The 19,680-nt window shown below is 40.2% G+C and overlaps 1 long non-coding RNA gene across 1 annotated transcript; it reads left to right on the top strand.

Moving 5' to 3' along the window:
* Nucleotides 1–474: 474 nt before the first annotated feature.
* On the top strand, nt 475–19,478 carry LOC142157852 (uncharacterized). Its single transcript, XR_012692658.1, has 3 exons — nt 475–503; nt 3,244–3,269; nt 19,424–19,478. It is a non-coding gene; the product is annotated as an uncharacterized LOC142157852 (long non-coding RNA).
* The last annotated feature ends 202 nt before the right edge of the window (nt 19,479–19,680 follow it).

The raw sequence follows: 19,680 nt of genomic DNA, 5'->3' as shown, positions 1-19,680 counted from the left end.
AAATTAGTATTCTGTTTTGCACATAAGTTAAATACTGACTGTATTTAACTTAGGCCCCAAGACCTTATCTATTCTGAGTTTGTGTGTGTTTCCACCCCCCAGGTTTGTGTAGGTTTCCTCCAAATGTTACAGTACAGATAAAATGTGATAGAATTTCTAATATTGTTTGTTTCATGATATGAAGAGTTACATATGGGCAGTGTTGGACTGGCAAAACAGGCAAATCCCGGTGGGTCCCACTGCCTGATGGCCCTGACCACTTTACCTAGGAACAGGGCTAAGGCAGTGCACTTCACCATGGCGGAGGAAATAGAGGAGAAACCTGCACTTCTCTGTAGTACTGAGGAGTTTCCTGCTCAGGCAGGAACTCCTCGGTAGTCTCTGCTGCGCTCCGATTGGCTGAGTGACATCACACAGTCACTCAGCCAATCGGAGCATAGACATGCTCCCTACCCACATTGCCCAGACCATAGAGGAAGCTGGAGGCAGCAGATCAGGAACAGGTAAGTGTAATGGAGTTTGTGTGTCAGTATTTGTATATGAGAGAGTGGGAGTCAGTGTGTATGAGAAATAATTGTGTATAGGAGAAAGGGAGTGTGGGTGTATATGATAAATGTTTGTGTGTATGAGAGGGGATGTAGTTGCAATGTTGAAAGTGAAAATGTGGACAATGAAAATGTCTACGACAAAATGTCTATGGTCATAACGTCAACACAGATATAGTGTCGTCAGTCATAATATCTGCATGTTCAGAATGTCAACCTAGTTAAAATTTTGACACAGTTATAGTGTCATCAGTCATAATGTCTACATGTTCATAAGTTAAAATTTCGACATCTAAAATGTGTACAATGTTGTAAACTGGACAGTCAAGATGTCAACATCAATCAGTAGATTTAAATTGGCAAAACGTGTTAAAAAAACAAAACATGGAACTAAATGTAAAAAAAAAACAAACTTCCCTCAAAACAGCTTAACCAGCCCTAGTGCTGACAGCCTAGGTTGGTACTAGCAAAATCGGTTGTACAAAAAGTATTGAGTTCCCCCAATTTTACAATTACTAGCACTAGGCTTTCAGCGTTAGGACCACCCTATTAGCAGAAGTGCCGTGATGTGGCGGGTAGCTTATCATGCATTTGCAAATGTGTGTAACTGAGAATTCTGCATTTTTATGTACCAGTTATGTACTGGCTCACAGCAGTGTTGCTATAGTACCACCAGCATGGGCTGGGAATATAGCAGGGAAACCTGCAGTGTAGGGTCCCCCTGCCATAATGCCAAACCAGCCCCACGCTGGTCAGCACAAGGCAGAATTCCCTAGGGAGATAGGGACCGAAAGAAAAATACGGACCCTACCCCCTCCTCAGGTTTAACCAGTCCCGTGCTGATAGCACTAGGGCTCTTCCCACCCCTGGGTGGTGGATGTGGGGTAATAAAATTATTTGATAGTAAAAATGCATTTTGTCTCTGGTGCACTACAGGTCCCATCATGCACAAACTGTCATTAACTATTTGGGCATGCTGGTGCTTGTAGTACTGCAAACAGCAGCATAACCATGGCAGCCAGGTCATTTATATATATATAACAATATTTCATGGGCCCCTATCACTGCAGTCCCCCGATGGACCCTTCATGCTTCAGTCTGAGGCCGACAGTGATAAGCACATTTTACCGGAGGAAATGACAACAGTGATGTACGTGAACAAAATAAATGTACGTCAAAATGTCTTAAAACTGTTGTCAGAATGAATCTTTTCAAGCTCCTCTAGAATATGCCCAAATTGGCTAAATAAATCCAGTATATTGAGTTTTGTATTGTACTTGGAGTATTTTGAGGACTAAAGGACTATTGAGAGCTTATTTTCACTTGAATTGAAGAAGTTCCATAAAATCAGTTTGAGAACAACAATCTATTTGTATTGCAGATATTTACAGTAATTGCACCATCAGTAGAGGAAATACGCAGCTTCTGCAATGGTGAAAAGACCCATATGATAATGCTGCACTTCATGTGGGCAGACAAATAATGACAGCCACCGGTAATTCTCTTGGCACAGACAATACATTTTGTTCAGTATATTGATGTGAGATTTTGTTCAGGTGACTCATAAGCTACATAATCACAAACAGATCAAGGCAATAAGCAGCGCAGCAGAACTTTATGTTCAATTACATTTTTGTTATTTTCTTCCTTTTAACAGGAAACAAAATAAACAGAAAGAAATCACAGAAGGCAATTCATATTTATTGTGCATTTAGAGCTCCGTCCTACATAGAATATTGACTTCAGATCTTGGCTGCATCATACTAATGAATGCAAATTACATGTATTTGCTATAGGAGTTAGAAGACTCGGTGGCATTCATTCTCTAGAAGTGTTTTGAGGCAGGGGGCCCACAGACATAACGTCTATTGCTGTCATTAGGCACAATACCGGTTGGTTACTGGCCAAGTACACAGTGTTCAAAAATATTCTAAAAAAAAGAAAACCAAATATTAAAAAGTGTTGTAAAATATTTAGAAATCTAAATAACACAAATAAATCCAAAAACCGTCAAAAAAACAAAGGGTACATGGATACATAGGTTTTCTGCTCTTAAATTCTGTGTTTTTACATTAACAAATAAATATTTGCGGAAGAAAAAGGGTAGGTTTACAAAAACTTCTAAAGAACAAATGTGGAGGTGTTGCCCGTTGCAACCAATCAGATTCTAGCTATCATTTATCCAGTACATTCTAGAAAATGATAGATAGAATGTGATTGGTTGTTCTGGACAACACCTCCAGCTTTAATAACTTTACCCCACAGAGAGCTTCCACAGTTCATAAAGGAAGTCCTGTGTTGTTCCACTGTGATGTCACTAGGAACTTACCTAGTAATGGCAGCCTGAGGCACTGGAGGGGAAAGCTGTGTCAGATTTCTCCCCTGCATATCAACACTATTAGAATCTGTGAAAACTGAACTGAATAATTAAAGGCCTTTAATCTACTATTAGAATTAGCTTATACAGAATCTACTAGGTGAGACCCATCTGAGTTTCTACTATCTTAAATCATTTTAAAAAAAAAATTAAAAAGTTGAAGTAGTAAAAAAAAGATAAAAATAAGGATAATGTGAAGTGCAGGTTATCTGTGATTGGCTGAACAGTGCAAGAGGCCACTCCTGTTTGGTTGTGCTCACCGGAGCTTGATTCATTTTAATTCAAGGTTTTCTTTTTCTTTCTCATTGTGGATTATTGGAGAACCAAGAAGGAAAGAAGATTTATTGGTAAGTATTTATTATGGTTATAGGAACAATATTACATAATTTATAACCAGGGCAATCTGTATTAGATTACAACAGAAGCAATAGGGATTATTTTGTATGATACTACCAGTGTGGGTATACACTTGCGCCCATGTGTATGTAGGTGCTTGTAATTTTACAAGTGCCACCATAATGCCCATGGTGCCACAATAACTTGCACAATATTTTAACATTTTAACCCGGGTGCCCAACGCCCAGGCGTTACAAGGAGGGACATAAGTAGATTGCACCGTTTACACACCGCATGGAAATCTGCAGTTTGGTGAATTTTCAATTAATGTCATAGTGTTCTTTTATGTATATTTCTCTATATTAGATGCCACTATTTTACCCACAAATCCATGTGCAGTAACATAAAATTACTTGTAATGGATGCAAACCCAATTGTGTAATATCACAATTGGGAATAATGCCTTTGCTTTCTTCATTCATTTGCTTTGTAAACAGCCTATAAGCTGTGACTCAGACTAAAATTGAATGTATGATGCAACCAAATCTCCAAGGGAGGCATTGCAACACGAACGCAGTTGAGGAGCAGAACCAGTAGGGGGAGATGTCTAGCACAGAGCTGCCTCGTGGGGTTAACAGATAATGCCCTGGTCAGAACAGATGATTAATCTATTTATGTCTATTTTATTTAACAAGCTGACTTCTGCTAATGTCTTTCTCACAAGACTTTGCAGTACATTGTGTTAAGTTGGTTTTCTATAATAATTATATTATGTTGTTTCCTGATTATTTAATTAAACTGCAGATACTGTTCCTTGTATATGATAATTATACCCAGATGCCTGCAAATCTGTATTGCTCTGCATCAGCTAACAATAATTTATTTTAATTAATAATGTAATTTACATAAAGGAATGGGGTCAGTGTTGGTGACTTTTGTCCTTGCACAGAGGTATGGCATTCATTCAGCTGTGATGCATGAACTGGTACCTCAGACTGAAATACTTTCAGTTTGGTATTTTTCTAGAGGTACAACCAAAATAAATGTGTACCAAACACCTTGACTATGCCTCATCAACACATTAACTGTACCGCCACTGCTATCTTTCACTGCCCGCTCCTCTTAATGCTTATGGTTCTGTCTATTTCACATCTATCTCTTCACCTCTGTGCTCTGTTCAATGGAAAACTCAATCCTGAGAGATGGTGATAGATCTTTATAGAGAGAGGAGAAGCATCAATTCCTGTTTTGTTTTGCCTCACTGGTGACACCTAGAGGTTAAGCCACACATTACACTGACAACAACATTAAGAGTAAATCTCCATTTAACTTAAGTCCAACATTACATTAACCCCCGGTCCCCATATAACATTAAACCCCCCAGTCTACACAGCAACCACACCCAAAAATATCTTCCCAGCCCCGACAATATTAACCCACCCAAACTACACCTGCTCTCACCATTTTCATTACAAAAATACATGACAGGGGCATAAGGATACAACATAAGACAAGATAGGAACCTACAGGGAAGATGGAGCATGGACAGACATGGTACATATGATGGATGGAGGACCCTATCAATGAGTGCATACATTCTAAAGGGAGGAGGTGAGACAGAAAGAATAGAAGGGACAGATCAAAAGGTGATCATGAGGTGCCTGAGTGGGGTATTGAGGTGTCCTTAATTGGTGCCACAGTAGGAAGCTCAAGTGGAGGCATAGACTGGAAGCCAAAATTATTCACAGGCCACTGGTGGGCAGCAGTGTTGGGATTTTGTAGTAGGACCTGTGGTTGACGTAAAGCAGATATACTTGATTGGAGTGATTGAGCTGCGAGCAGAAAGCTGGGTTAAATTTACTGTAATAACGGTAGTAGGATGGACACTGCGTTAATCTGGGGGAATTGAATTCCCCCTTAAATGTCTAAAAAGTAGACTCTAACAAAAATATATAATGATTTCACTCCCCGTCATGATGGTAAGACTGTTTTTAAATCTAGGATGGTTCCAAACCCCTATAGTACATCATGAGGGAGAGTGTCCTGATTGAAAAATCCCCCATGAATTGGAAGCATACATAAAAAAAAGGGACACCGTTATAGCTAATATAAAACCCTCAGTTGTGCCAATCATTAAACTATGGCTTCATTAAGACCATCAGGAATTAAAAGTCGGAAGTTTAAAAATCCACAAGGCTTCATCCCTTAGGGCTAGATTTACTAAACGGCGGGTTTGAAAAAGTGGAGATGTTGCCTATGGCAACCAATCAGATTCTAGCTTTCATTTATTTAGTGCATTCTACAAAATGACAGCTAGAATCTGATTGGTTGCCATAGGCAACATCCCCACTTTTTCAAACCCGCCGTTTAGTAAATATACCCCTTAGTCTCTTAAGACCTGCTGGTTTATTATTATGCTGCTTTGAGAAATGTATAGCTACACATTGTGCCTGAGTTATTAAGGAGAGGAAACCATAAAAAAGGAGTAACTTTGCACCTGGACAAAACTATGTTGCATTGGAGCGGGAGGTAAATTTAAAATCCGGGGACAGATTTGTAGTTGGAGTAGGGCTTGTCCTAAATTAACTTTAAATTTCAGTGTAAAATTTAAGCTATCAAGTATTTGTGTACTGCATGAGAAAACAGTCCGTATTTAACTTATGTGCAAAATAATTTACACCCCTTGTATTTTATTTGTAACATGGTTTGTCCAGGAGAAAACTTACTTACTTACTTTCCTTAATGAATCAAGCCCTATGTATCTGCAGGCTACCAAATATGTTGTACCTATGTTCTTTAAAGCACATTTTTCGGGACCTAGTTGTCTTTCCCACATATTGAAGCTGCAAAGAAATTGTAAAACATACATTACAGACGTAGATTCACAATTGATGAGTTGTTTTTTAGTGAATCACACCGTGTGATTCACACGCAATGTTCGGCAGCACCTCACTCCAAATTGATCTCCCCCTAAGAGGTAAAAATAGCAAAGTACCAGTTTTCTATTTCCAACAAACTGCTAAAAGTTTTATTATTTGTATTTTGACCACTTGACCAACCAATATTCTAGCTGCAAAATGATAATATAACTGTTTCATGTTTGTGAATCTACAATGACATCTAGTGGATACATTTTACAGATCACTTTAACAACAAATAATTAGACTGTGTTCAAGTTTGTAACTATTACCTTTGTAACTTATTTAACTGCTGAGGGGCTTGACAGCATAAAAAGGTGGCCAAGGTGAAAACATGCACCTCTGATGGTCCCCTCAGTACTGTTATAGGCAGCGCAGTACATAATAATTTATTATGTTACTAAGGTAGCTTGACTGATTTTATACAACATCTCCACAAGGTGGCGTCTCAGCCTCAGTCTGTAGCCGAAACTTTCTCTCAGGTAGTTCTGAAATGAGATATGTTGTTCTATCCACAAAGGTACAATAAGATGAAACGTGAAAGAAAATGCTGAATATAAAAACATAGTACAAAATAATTGATATTTCTCTCTTTTAAAAATGTCCTTATTTTTGTCAAAATTGCAAAGCTCCACATCTGTAACATATTTCTTTCCCTGTTTTTTCTGAAAAAATATAATTATAATATTTTTCTATCCACAGATTTATTGCTTTGTCTTACGGAAGCTCTGCAGTTCTCTTTCAACTCAGGCTCTTTATTCAAGGGGTTGTCCAAAAGTGAACAACCCTTCCAAATTAAAAGTTCTGTCTACCAAATGGTGTAGGGACCCACACAGGGGTACCCAATGTTATTTGAAATCAAGAGTCCGCTCACACTGCAGCTTTTTGCACTGGTGCACAAAGTCTGCACCAGTGCAAAGAGATGTTGCCTATAGCAACCACACAGAAAGTTCTCCCAGCACACTGCTATAGCCAGCAAAATACCTGCCATTTTTTACTGTAGATAAAAATGCAAAAGTCTTAGTTGCACACATTTGCAAATGTATGTTAAAGCCACCCGCCACTCCACAGTGCTTTTGCTAATAGGGTGGTCCTAACTCTAAACAGTGGGAGTCCCATATATTTGGGCCATACATATATGTGTTTTTAAATTGAGAGCTAACTTACCAAAGAGGTACCCCAGAAGCCTCCAAACAGCAGTACAGCACCAGCACTATCCCTCAGATACTGACACCAACATGCCTCTCAGACAAATACAGAAGTGGAAGTTGTTCAATCAATTTATAGGCTCATAGCAGGTGCTTGAAAGGGTTATCCTAAAAGGGACAAACACACAGAAATTTCTTTGGCAAGTTAGCTCTCAATTTAAAAACACACATATATATATATGGCCCAAATATATGGGACTCTCACTGTTTAGAGTTAGGACCACCTCCACAGTAAGATAGTCATGCCTCCTCTAGTGGAGCGCTGCAGCTTGGACGTGGCATCACTCCCACCAAGATAGGGGGAGCAGTGTTCTCTCTTGCCCAGAGCACTAAAGTGTATAGTTACTGTTCTGTCATTTTAAAAAGGGATTTCAACGTGAACTCAACATTAATCCGTACTAACTGTCTCATTCCCAGCAGAACCGCTTTAAAACGTTATTGTGCCCAGTGCAAAGATCTCACTTGTCAGTCGTCAGTCACTATACGCCTTTGCACGGCACAATGGGCATCTTGCACCTATATACCAAAAGTACCAGAACATTTATTGTGTATGATATGTATTGTTAAAAACATATATTGGGCAGCACAGTAGTTAGCATTACTGCCTCACAGCACTGGGGTCATAGGATTGATTCCACCTGTTGATTTATCTGTGTGGAGTTTGTATGTTCTATCCATGTTTCTGCCCATGTTTGTGTGGGTTTCCTCCCACACTCCAAAAGACATACTGGTAGGTTAATTGGTCTCTGTCTCTGTGATAGGAAGTATATATATTATATATATATATATATATATATATATATATATATATATATATATATACAAAGAAACAGGGATACTCTGCCCTCTCCAAACACATAATTAATGCTGTACTAAATACTGTTCTATATTAAAAACAGGGAATGTTAGTTCAACATATTGCAATATATGTTAAGCTGACCAACTCAAGCCAAAGTCTTCCCAATCTAGTCAGTCCTAACATGATCAAATGCTATGCTATTTTATCTGGGCTTAAGGGTTACCTGCACACAGCTTTTAAAGGCAAGTCTTTCCCAAGCTCTAGCAGCCATGGGAGACCTGGGACTCACCTGAGACAAGTTGGAATTAATTAATGTAAAGAATGGGGTGCAAGAGTCATGGGACTTACATTGTATAAACAAAAACAGACATAGATCCTCTGCACTCTCCATGTACAGACTGGGGTGCAAGCAGGCGCGGGCTGGGAGAGTGAAGCCCGGGGGGCACACAGGCGGCCGCATCTCATGACACGGGATGCGGCCGCTCCATTGATGATGCAGCCGCATCGCCTGTCATGTGATGTGGCCGCCTGTGCGCTGACGCGGCCGCATCTCATGTCATCAGATGCGGCCGCCGGTGAAAATGGGGTATATTGCATCCGGGTGGCGGCCGGCCTACCCCCCGGCCCTAATAGGTGTCTGACTGAGCGGCCCGGGGGGCCGCTGCCCCCCTGCCCCCAGGGGGAGTCTTTCTGTAAGTATAATCCTCTCCCTCTCCCCCTCCCCCCTCCCCCCCCCGCCAACTCCCCCCCTACCCTTAACATAAGCACCCCAAGACTAATCCTATAAAATAAATTTATAAAAAAATAAAAATAAAATAAAAACAAAAATAAAAATAAAAATTATAAATTAATTGAAAATAAAATAAAACTATGAGAATAAGAACACAAATAAGACCACATTTTTAAAAAAATTGTACCATATTTCCAGATCCCTAACCAAATAACACCAAACCAACTATAAAGCATATCCCAGCTTAACCACCCCGCGCCCCCCCCCCCAATAAAACCCTACTATATATCCCCACACCCACACCCCATCCTTAAAACCCAATTTTAAACGCCCTCCCTCTTTTTATCATAATGTACCAGGTCTCCCTCAGCATTAATCAAAAAGTCTACCCCCAAACCCCACCCTCACCCCCCCCCACCTACATCAAACCCCACAATTACTAACACTCAGAGGATCTGCCCCCACCACATAGCTATAAACAAAACACATCAATATAATACTCATCCTCCTTAGCCATTTACCAAACTGTACATATCTAACGAATAATCAGTAAACTCACCTAAATATAGACAACGGAGAGAACACATGGACCCGCTACACCCGTCCCACCTACACATAGCCCCGTAATAAGTCCCGCCCCTTACACACACACCGTTCCTGATATCCCACAGCTATCCCGCAATCACACATCCATAACCCTTAGCACCCCCTCATAGGTAAAAATATCATCCACCTCGTATTTCTAGTCAATAAAGTAGACACGCCCACTTATCCCCCAACCAATCCCCAGCCCCTAATACCAGCACACCCACAGGCATCTAACCAACACGTCACCCCTGTTACTACACGTTACACCGCAGCAGAATTATCAATGCACGGCTAGCCAGCACCCGTCAGAAGCACACACACATCAAAATAAGAGAGACAAAATAAAAGACAAAATATACCGCAACACGCCACGCCACCTTTAAGCCCCCAGCTACCCACTCTCCACTCCAATAATTAAACACAACAATTCACAATAAAATTATATAACGATCCCCCCCCCTCCCCCCGCCCGCCCTCCCGCCCGCACTCCCGCTCTTTTTTCCAGAATACCTCTCAGTATAAAAACAGTAACATACAAAGAGGACACATCCCTGACGAAGTCTAAGGACGAAACGCGTTGGACCCCACACACTACAAGAAACGACCACGTGAAAAGCCACCTCCACCCTGGAAATCACTTCCCCAATCAGCTCCAGGAACAAAGGAGTAAGCAAACTCACAAGGAAACAAACAGGAACCGCAGTGGAACGCAGTCTGCGCTCCACCAAAACCGGAAGTCCTGCACAGGCGACTACAGAAAAAGAAAAAAACAGCCCAGTTTAATCCACAGCCACAACATCGCCGCTTAAAACACCAAGAAGACCCTTTTTCCGCAGCGCTCAAACCACAGGTCAACAAGATCAGCTGTAAGATACCAAATGCTCTTATAAGAGCTCCTCAGCAAAAGCCAAACAGCTTTCTTTACACCTCTTATCCCCACTCACCACCACACATAGTATTATAGCGCCTATCCCATCCATATAGCAACAGACTATACTAATAGAGGCCATCACACCACATACTGCCTCTTTATCTCAGCTCTAGCCATATAAGAGCTCTTTAAAGACCCCTCATCGTTCCAACCACACCCCTCACAAGAGGTACCTTACCCCCACAATATACAGTGCCAATAGGGCCGCCAAACAGGGCTAACTAACTCACAACAGCAAAAGAGCTATAAACTTATATAAGCCCTATAAGTATATTGTAAGGTACTAGGGAATCTGTGTTCTCCACACCACATCCCTATCACCCCCACACATCCTCCCTCTTCCTCTCTCTCCCCCCCCCTCTCTCTCTCTCTCTCTCTCTCTCTCCTTCTCCCTTCTCTCTCTCCCCCCCCCCTTTTCTCTTCTCTATCCACAGGCTGCGCCACGGCAAAACCAAGAACAGAAACAAAGAGATCGGCAATCGGAACACCCGAAGAATCCGTAACGGCAGCACCAATCCCTATCAAACCCCTGACAAGCGCAGACGTCCAAGGTAAGCTCTCGAACGAGAGCCCCCCCCACCCTACAAAGAAACAGGGATACTCTGCCCTCTCCAAACACATAATTAATGCTGTACTAAATACTGTTCTATATTAAAAACAGGGAATGTTAGTTCAACATATTGCAATATATGTTAAGCTGACCAACTCAAGCCAAAGTCTTCCCAATCTAGTCAGTCCTAACATGATCAAATGCTATGCTATTTTATCTGGGCTTAAGGGTTACCTGCACACAGCTTTTAAAGGCAAGTCTTTCCCAAGCTCTAGCAGCCATGGGAGACCTGGGACTCACCTGAGACAAGTTGGAATTAATTAATGTAAAGAATGGGGTGCAAGAGTCATGGGACTTACATTGTATAAACAAAAACAGACATAGATCCTCTGCACTCTCCATGTACAGACTGGGGTGCAAGCAGGCGCGGGCTGGGAGAGTGAAGCCCGGGGGGCACACAGGCGGCCGCATCTCATGACACGGGATGCGGCCGCTCCATTGATGATGCAGCCGCATCGCCTGTCATGTGATGTGGCCGCCTGTGCGCTGACGCGGCCGCATCTCATGTCATCAGATGCGGCCGCCGGTGAAAATGGGGTATATTGCATCCGGGGGGCGGCCGGCCTACCCCCCGGCCCTAATAGGTGTCTGACTGAGCGGCCCGGGGGGCCGCTGCCCCCCTGCCCCCAGGGCCAGCCCGCCCCTGGGTGCAAGAGGGGGTTGTCCACATTGTATAGACAAAGAAACAAGGATACTCTGCACTCTCCAAACACATAATTAATGCTGTACTAAATACTGTTCTATATTAAAAACAGGGAAAGTTAGTTCCACATATTGCAATATATGTTAAGCTGACCAACTCACGCCAATGTCTAAGCTGTCAGGTGAGTCCCAGGTCTCCCATGGCTGCTAGTGCTTGGGAAAGACTTGCCTTTAAAAGCTGTGTGCAGGTAACCCTTAAGCCCAGATAAAATAGCATAGCATTTGATCATGTTAGGACTGACTAGATTGGGAAGACTTTGGCGTGAGTTGGTCAGCTTAACATATATTGCAATATGTGGAACTAACATTACCTGTTTTTAATATAGAGCAGTAATTAGTACAGCATTAATTATGTGTTTGGAGAGTGCAGAGTATCCCTGTTTCTTTGTCTATACAATGTGGGCAACACCCTCTTGCACCCCACTCTGTACATGGTGAGTGCAGAGGATCTATTTATATATATATATATATATATATATATATATATATATTATAATATATCCTAGCATGCTTGGTAGGGAATATATATTGTAAGCTCCACTGGGCAGGGACTGATGTGAGTGACTGAAATATTCTGTGTAAAGTGCTGCAGACAATGTAGGTGCTATATAAATAACTTAATAAATAAATGGGGGAACTCAGCAGCTGCAAGGTGTATCTCACTATCATTAAGCATGACATGACACACATCCAATCCCTTAGCCAGGTACGGCCCACTGCTGCAGACTCCATCCTCTTTAAATTAGTGAAACTGTAATGTACTGTATTTCATTCATTGTCATCATATAGGAAAGTAAGATAAGATCTCTGTTAGGATAGTTTGCATTTCTGAACTAGGTTTATTGTTTGGGCTAACAATAGATCTAATGCTATGATGGAGAGCCTGATACACTTCAGGGGCCACATGGTGCCGCCCTCTAACCTTCAACAGGACCACACAATACCCTTAATCTCAGTAGTAAGTTAAAACAATGCATTTAATTAAAGAAAAAGACACCTCTCTGTAATAACATATTAGCAGGAAGATCAAACAAGTGTTATAAGCTATAACAAACAAACAAACCAATATAGCAGGATGGAGCTGAGGGCTACAAGCAGGGCCGTAACTAGGGCTGTGCGACAGGGGCGACCGCCCAGGGCGCAACGCTGAAGGGGGGGGCAATTTAGGAATATTTTAGGTTAATTTGGTTAAAATTGAGGGCAAGGGGTGCAGCATTTGTCTTTCTCGCCCAGGGCACTAGAATTCTAAGTTACGGCTCTGGCTACAAGTGAAGGTCCAGAGGGCTGCCTGTTGCCCACCGCTGATCTAACGTCAAGCTTGGGTAGGTTCAGGACATGAGCTAACGTTTGGAATAAATACAAGTTGTGAATAAGGGTATTACACTGTGCGGATTGGTTAATTCATACACAGGGGCAGGGCCAAGGATTTCACTACAACAACAATATGAGGGAGGAGCTTCAGAGTCTGTAGTGGAGCATGAGGTAACAGAGCTTCAGTGAAATGTACAGGGTTACACTGAACAATGGGTACTAATTAGCCACAATGATTATCACGACAGCAAGTAACTCGACGAAAAAAACTCAGATTTGAATAATGCCAATAAAATCAAAATGCAGACTTCCCATTATAATGACTGTGTAGATTACCGACATGCTTGCTCTATATACCAAATGCTGGGAATGCCCTCAGTTTGCTTTTACGTCAGTTAGCATAGCGACTTGGATTTGTATGTATTTAAAGCGGCAATGGCAGCAACCAAACAGTTTATTATCTAATTTTCAGGTTAGGGTTACAATTAGGGTTAGTATTATATATACATTTATTAGCTGAGACATGCAACAGCTGTTTTCTCATTATACTTGAGATTATTTTTTTATATATATATTTAGGAGTTATGTATCATGATATTTCATTTTCTAATATGAATTGTGATGTTTAACCAAGCAGTCAGTGTTTGTAACATTTAAACTTGTGGGTACAAAAATGAGTATTACTTTCTATATAGCCAAACTAAACAAAAATGTTGACATTTTTTGGTGAATGTCATCTTACCCATAGCTGTTTTAAAGCCAAAATTTTGTTTTAAAGTCAAATTCACAAATGCTACAAATACTTTTGTTTTATAAATTTGGTTTTTAGTAACTCCAAGTTTAAAGCAGATTTGTAATGGTAATTATTTGCCTGTATCATAAAAAACCTGATCTTTTTAAGAGCATATTTATATATTTTGCAATTAAACTGGTGTTTTTCTTTTCATAAGTCAAATATTAGCAAATTAAATTTAACTAGAGTTCTGTGAATTTGTCTACAGTTACTCACTAGTGATTCTTACACTGCAATTAAAATGGCCATTATAGTATTTGCTGCATTAACATAGCTTAATACTATGAAAAAGGGCAATATATATAGGGAAAGAGTATGCGTAGGGCATCAGTATTGTGCCACAAATTGTGTGAGGGAGCGGAGGATAAACTGTGAACAGGGCCCTCTGCTATCTCTACAGTCAATAAAGAATATTCTGGTGTCCCTTGTTTTAACCATTTTTCTGGAAGGAGCGCATATTGTATATCATAGTGGATATCATAGTGGATATCATATATCATATGATATCCTCAGGATATCATATCAGTTTTTGAATATGTTCACCATTTCCATTTATTTTTTAATCTAAAAATTTAAATTTGATATAGTTTGGTTGGGACAGACAAGACTTTTTTTGTTACCATAATTATATTGTTATAATTTATGGGCGTAATAAGTATCCCCATTTCTTACTTAATGTCATGAAATTAACCCTGTAAAATATATCCCATGTTTTATTATGCACCTTTACTAATTTCCAAGGCTAACAAACGTGTGCACATTATTGGAGGTTTGGTGTATGGGCCATAATAAAATCTGCATGTAAAATGTGTGTTGGGTGAGGACCTAGACCTGACCAGTGCATGGTCGGTGCTGGCTTTTCCAGCGCCTCCACAACCTCCCGCCAGCAATTTACACTTGTGCAGTGAAGCTGCTTTGTGGCTTCACTACACACGCACTGCTTCCCCACACCAAGACGCCTATCTTGCTCTGTTGAAAGTGTGGACTCAGAGGTTAAGGGAGATGGCGTCCATGACATTTATAAAACTAAGCCTTTCTGACATGTGAATTCTTTAAGAACACAAAGACATGGCATTATTAAATGAATTTTAATATAATGAACAAGTCACAATACTTATTGAATAGAAAAAGGATAACAAATTGAAAAACAGAAATACAAATGCAAAACACTTTTCTTTGAAACAAAACAGGATTAAAAAATGAAAAAGTCCTAATACACTCACCCAGTTTTGCCGACTGGATAAGGCTAGAAGGACTAGACAATTCATCAGTAGAAAGACTGATCCTCAAGAACTGACCATTTAACATCAGGTTAGCATGTTTTAAAAACCATTTTTGTCCACATCAACCTCTTTTCCTTATGAGGTCTGTGAGAGAAGGATGTGGGTATGCTAATCTGTTTTATTACTTTTTTGTGTTTTAAGTCAACATTTGTACTCAGTAATTTTATGAATAAGATATTTATCTTTTAGAATATGATAGAGCCAAAGAGTGCCAAACCTTTTTTACACTCTTTTTAAGTAAATGGCCTTTCTGTCTCTATGGCACAGAAGGAGGAATGGCCAGTGCAGCTAACTGTGGTGACAAGGACAGAGGTTTACTGTTTTAAACTCTTTGCAGCCAGTGGTCTGTACATATTTTGCACCTTTTGTGGTCACAATTTTTACACTGCTGTAAGGGAGTGTGTGATCCCAACAGGGAAACACATGTAATGATGTCATTAACTGAGAGCAGCTAAGAACATGGCCTCCTTTGAATAAGGACAATGGAGCAGTGGAAACGTGTTCAGTGGAGTGACGGATCGCGCTTCTCTGTTTGGCAGTCAGATGGGCGAGTCAGGGTTTGGTGGATGCCGGTAGAACGTTACCTGTCTGACTGCATTATGCCAACTGTGAAGTTTGGTGGAGAAGGGATAATGGTATGTGGCTGTTTTGCAGGGTTCCAGCTAAGCCCCTTATCTCCAGTGAAGGGCAATATTAATGCTTCAGCATACCAAGTCATTTTGGACAATGCTATGCTTCCAACTTTGTGGCAACAGTTTGGGGAAGGGCCTTTTCTATTCCAACAAGACTGTGCCCCAGTACACAAAGCAAGGACTACAAAGACATGGTTTGAGGAGTTCGGTGTGGAAGAGCTTGACTGGCCCGCACAGAGCCTTGACCTCAACCCCATCGAACACCTTTGGGATAAACTGGAACGGGGATTGCGAGCCAGGTCTTCTCGTCCAACATCAGTGCCTGACCTCATAAATGCTCTACAGAATGAATGGGCACAAATTCCCACAGAAACACTCCAACATCTTGTGGAAAGCCTTCCAAGATGAGTGGAAGCTGTTATTGCTGCAATTTGGGGACCAACTCCATATTAAGGGATATGTATTTGAATACAATGTCATTTCAGATCCCGTCGGTGTAATGGTCAAGCGTTCAAATACTTTTGTCCATATAGTGTATGTATAAGTATGGGACAGACACTGCCATAAATCCTACAGAGATGACAACTAAAGGGTACAGTGGGGAAAGTATAGTTTGAGATGGAGGTAAACACTGGTGCAGGAAAAGAGCTGGATCTTCTGATGTTTGAATTAATTATGAATTTAGCGATCACTTATAGCATCAGATACAGCAGAATCGGAGGTGTATATACCCTTGTCACACCGCCCCAGCATTTTTTTCCTTTTTATGTGCCTATGTTTATCTTTAAAGCCCTGCAGAGAAAAACTAATTAATACTTAAGGGCGTGATTTACTGTAAGCATTGGAGAACTGAATTACACTTTACCTTTAAGGAGCTGCAGCGGAATTATGTACTAATGTACTGAAGCTGCATTCAAAAAGAAGAGAAAGCTCTTTATAGAAAATCAATATGACAGAATAATCAAAAACTTAAACGATAATTAAAACTGGAAAAGGAACCTATTGCACTTGTTATATAATAATTGCCCCACTTGACAGCATCACAGGAGACTGAGTTTTTTTTATACTGGTCTGTTTAGGTTCCGGTGAGTGTCCTACAATAAAATAAACACATTTAATACCCTGTCACAGCTCAGCTTCTTCAAATACATGACGTCCCTGTGATTTCTTGCAGTGAACATATGTATACTGTATGCACAAGAAGATATAGTACAGATGTTTGTTTATTCCCATGACCATAAGTATGATGATGACACACAACTGCTTGAACTGTTTAATTTTTATAAACTGCAATTGATAAATAAAATGTCCTAAACTAATAATTTGTCAGAGCATAAATTCATCATTTTATGTAATTGTATAAATTTGCTACAAAAATGCTTTAATGAGGAGACCTACGCTGTATAAACATTAAAAATACGTAAGTACCAAAAAGGAGACAACTGACAATATTTTGAAGCATTCCAACCAGTGCTAGAATTATACATTCATATCGTCACATTCTTTATTTTGTTTCCCTTTTCACCTTTTCCTATATCCATTAAATGAATTGCAATATATACAGCTACATCACAAATTACCCTTACCCCAATTATTGAAATGCACATTCACTTTTAAGTCATTTGCCATTAGAGGGTGTTGAAAAGATCATTGTTATCTTTCTTTTCTTTTTTTTCCCACTGCACCTAAGTCACCCCAGCAATTTTCTTATCTGGTTGAACATAAAGGTGCAACTGAGAACTACAAGTAATTTGAGAACTACTTCTGCAAATTATTGAATATGCATGAAAGGACCCAGACGTGTAGCGCTGAATTTTGTCTCCTTGTATTTGTTTTTTTAGCATGCTTTGAATTTTAACTCACTTTTTCGTTAGTCTGTTCTAATTTTATATTTCTTCCTGTGCATTTTCCGAAATGCATCAAGAAAAATACAGCCTAAGTGTACATGTGCCATTAAAGCAGCACTTTCCTGATCTTGTTTGTATTTGGTATATGCAATATATGTCCTCTAAATTGACTAAATGGACATGATTTCTAAGCAGAAAGCAGTGTAAAAGAGCATAAACTAATTTATATTCTTTATTCATTTCTGAGTTGTTGCCCTTTTCTCTGAAAATGCTCTGTCAGTAATGGTTCTATAGAAGCTTTCACAATTCTCTGGGAATACTCATTGACCAGTTCCTGTGTTACATGACACAACAAAACATCGACTTGGTTTTATGCCAGTGCTTCTGTATGGTCCATTCAATGCATATGAAGGTTCATGTCTACCCTCCGCTCTTAGCAGACTCCTCCGCAAAGTATAAGTGCACCTAGTTATGCCGAAAGTCGGAAAGTTCTAAGGAGGTGAGCTGTGCAGAGGTGTAAAGTTGATCAGGTTCAACTCCCAACTACTTTAGTACCACCCATTTCAATAAAATAAACATTTCCATCTTTTACCCAATATATTGCTATGTGATTTTACTTTTGTTTATGACCTCAGCGCTGAACATTTTATTTTCATTTTTGTCAAAAAGTTATTCCAGCCTGTCCGTTTTGCTGCTGGTAATTACTGATCCAATTTAAAGTACATTGTTCTGCAAGCAAATGCGCTTAGATTTGTTGCAGCTTGCCTGTCTCAAGGCCAGTGATTTCTTATTTGAGTGACCGATGGATTCTATGGCAAGTAAAGTTGCCATTCTTTCTGGCAGTCTTCATCGTCTATCCGCTTTGGGGCTTATGCTTACCATAGAGGGTCTGTGAGTGCATTCTGATTGATTCAGTACTAACATGAACTTGTGTGTTCACAGCATGAAATTGTATTTCCTATGTGCTGCTAATATTATTATTACTATTATTATTATTATAATAATAATAAGATATTAAGAGTGCACAGCTGAAACAATAGAAGCAAGTATGGCTTATAGTGAACATGGGAGAGTTGTGAGGGTCTGCTAGTGTGAGTAGTATAGGTGGGATTAGGGAAAGCATTACTAAAAAGGTGAGTTTTCAGCAATCATTTAAAGATTCAAATGCTAGAGTGGTAGAAGGTAGAGTCTTATTGGGCAAGGTAGAGAATTCCATAAGAAGACAGCAGCATCGAAGTCTTCTAGGTGGGAGCATGAGATAGAGATGAAGCGAGGCACAGGTCAGAGGTAGTTCTATGAGGGCTAGAGGGAGAGTATTTTGAGATGTGTTTGAGGCATATAAATGGGTGGTGTTCATGAGGAATTTGTAGGTAAGTGTGAGTTAATTTAAATGGATTATTGAGGACACAGGGAGATAGTGTAGGGATTTGCATAGTTGTGTGGCAGATGTGGAGTGGCAAGAGATGAAGATCATTATTGCTGAGGAATTTTAGGATGCATTGAAGTTGGGATAGATGGATGAGGGGAATGCCAGATTGGAGGAGGTTGCAGTTTTCAAGGTGGGTGGTGATGAGCAAATGGATAAGAGTTTTGGTAGAATCTTGATAGTACAGAAAGGGATGAAATGAAACTCTGGCTGTCATAAGCATAAAGATGGTGCTGGAGACTGAATGAGTGAATTAGTTCCCCAAGCGAAGAGGTGTACAGTGAGAAAAGAAGATGGCTGAGAACAGAGCCTTGTAGGACTCAAACATATATTGGGAGTAGAGGGGAAGATGAGTCAGAGGTCCGGACTAAAGGAGCAGTTTTATAGGTAGGAAGTGAACCAAGAAAGAACTGTAACATGATGGACAAAGGAGTAAAGGGTGTATAGTAGAAGTGCCTGCTCAACAATGTCATAAACAGCAGAGAGGTCCATGAGAATGGAGAAGTGACCCTGAGACTGTAAGTACAAAATTAATCACTTTAGTGAGAGCAGTTTTGTTTGCTATTATCTGCCATTAGTTGCTACATACTAACAACTGATGTGGGATTTATGTTTACTAGTTGTGAATCATAATAAGGTTATTG

The sequence above is a fragment of the Mixophyes fleayi genome, chromosome 5, assembly GCF_038048845.1.
Source record: "Mixophyes fleayi isolate aMixFle1 chromosome 5, aMixFle1.hap1, whole genome shotgun sequence".
NCBI lineage: Eukaryota > Metazoa > Chordata > Amphibia > Anura > Limnodynastidae > Mixophyes > Mixophyes fleayi.
This window is presented reverse-complemented; position numbering and strand designations above follow the sequence as displayed.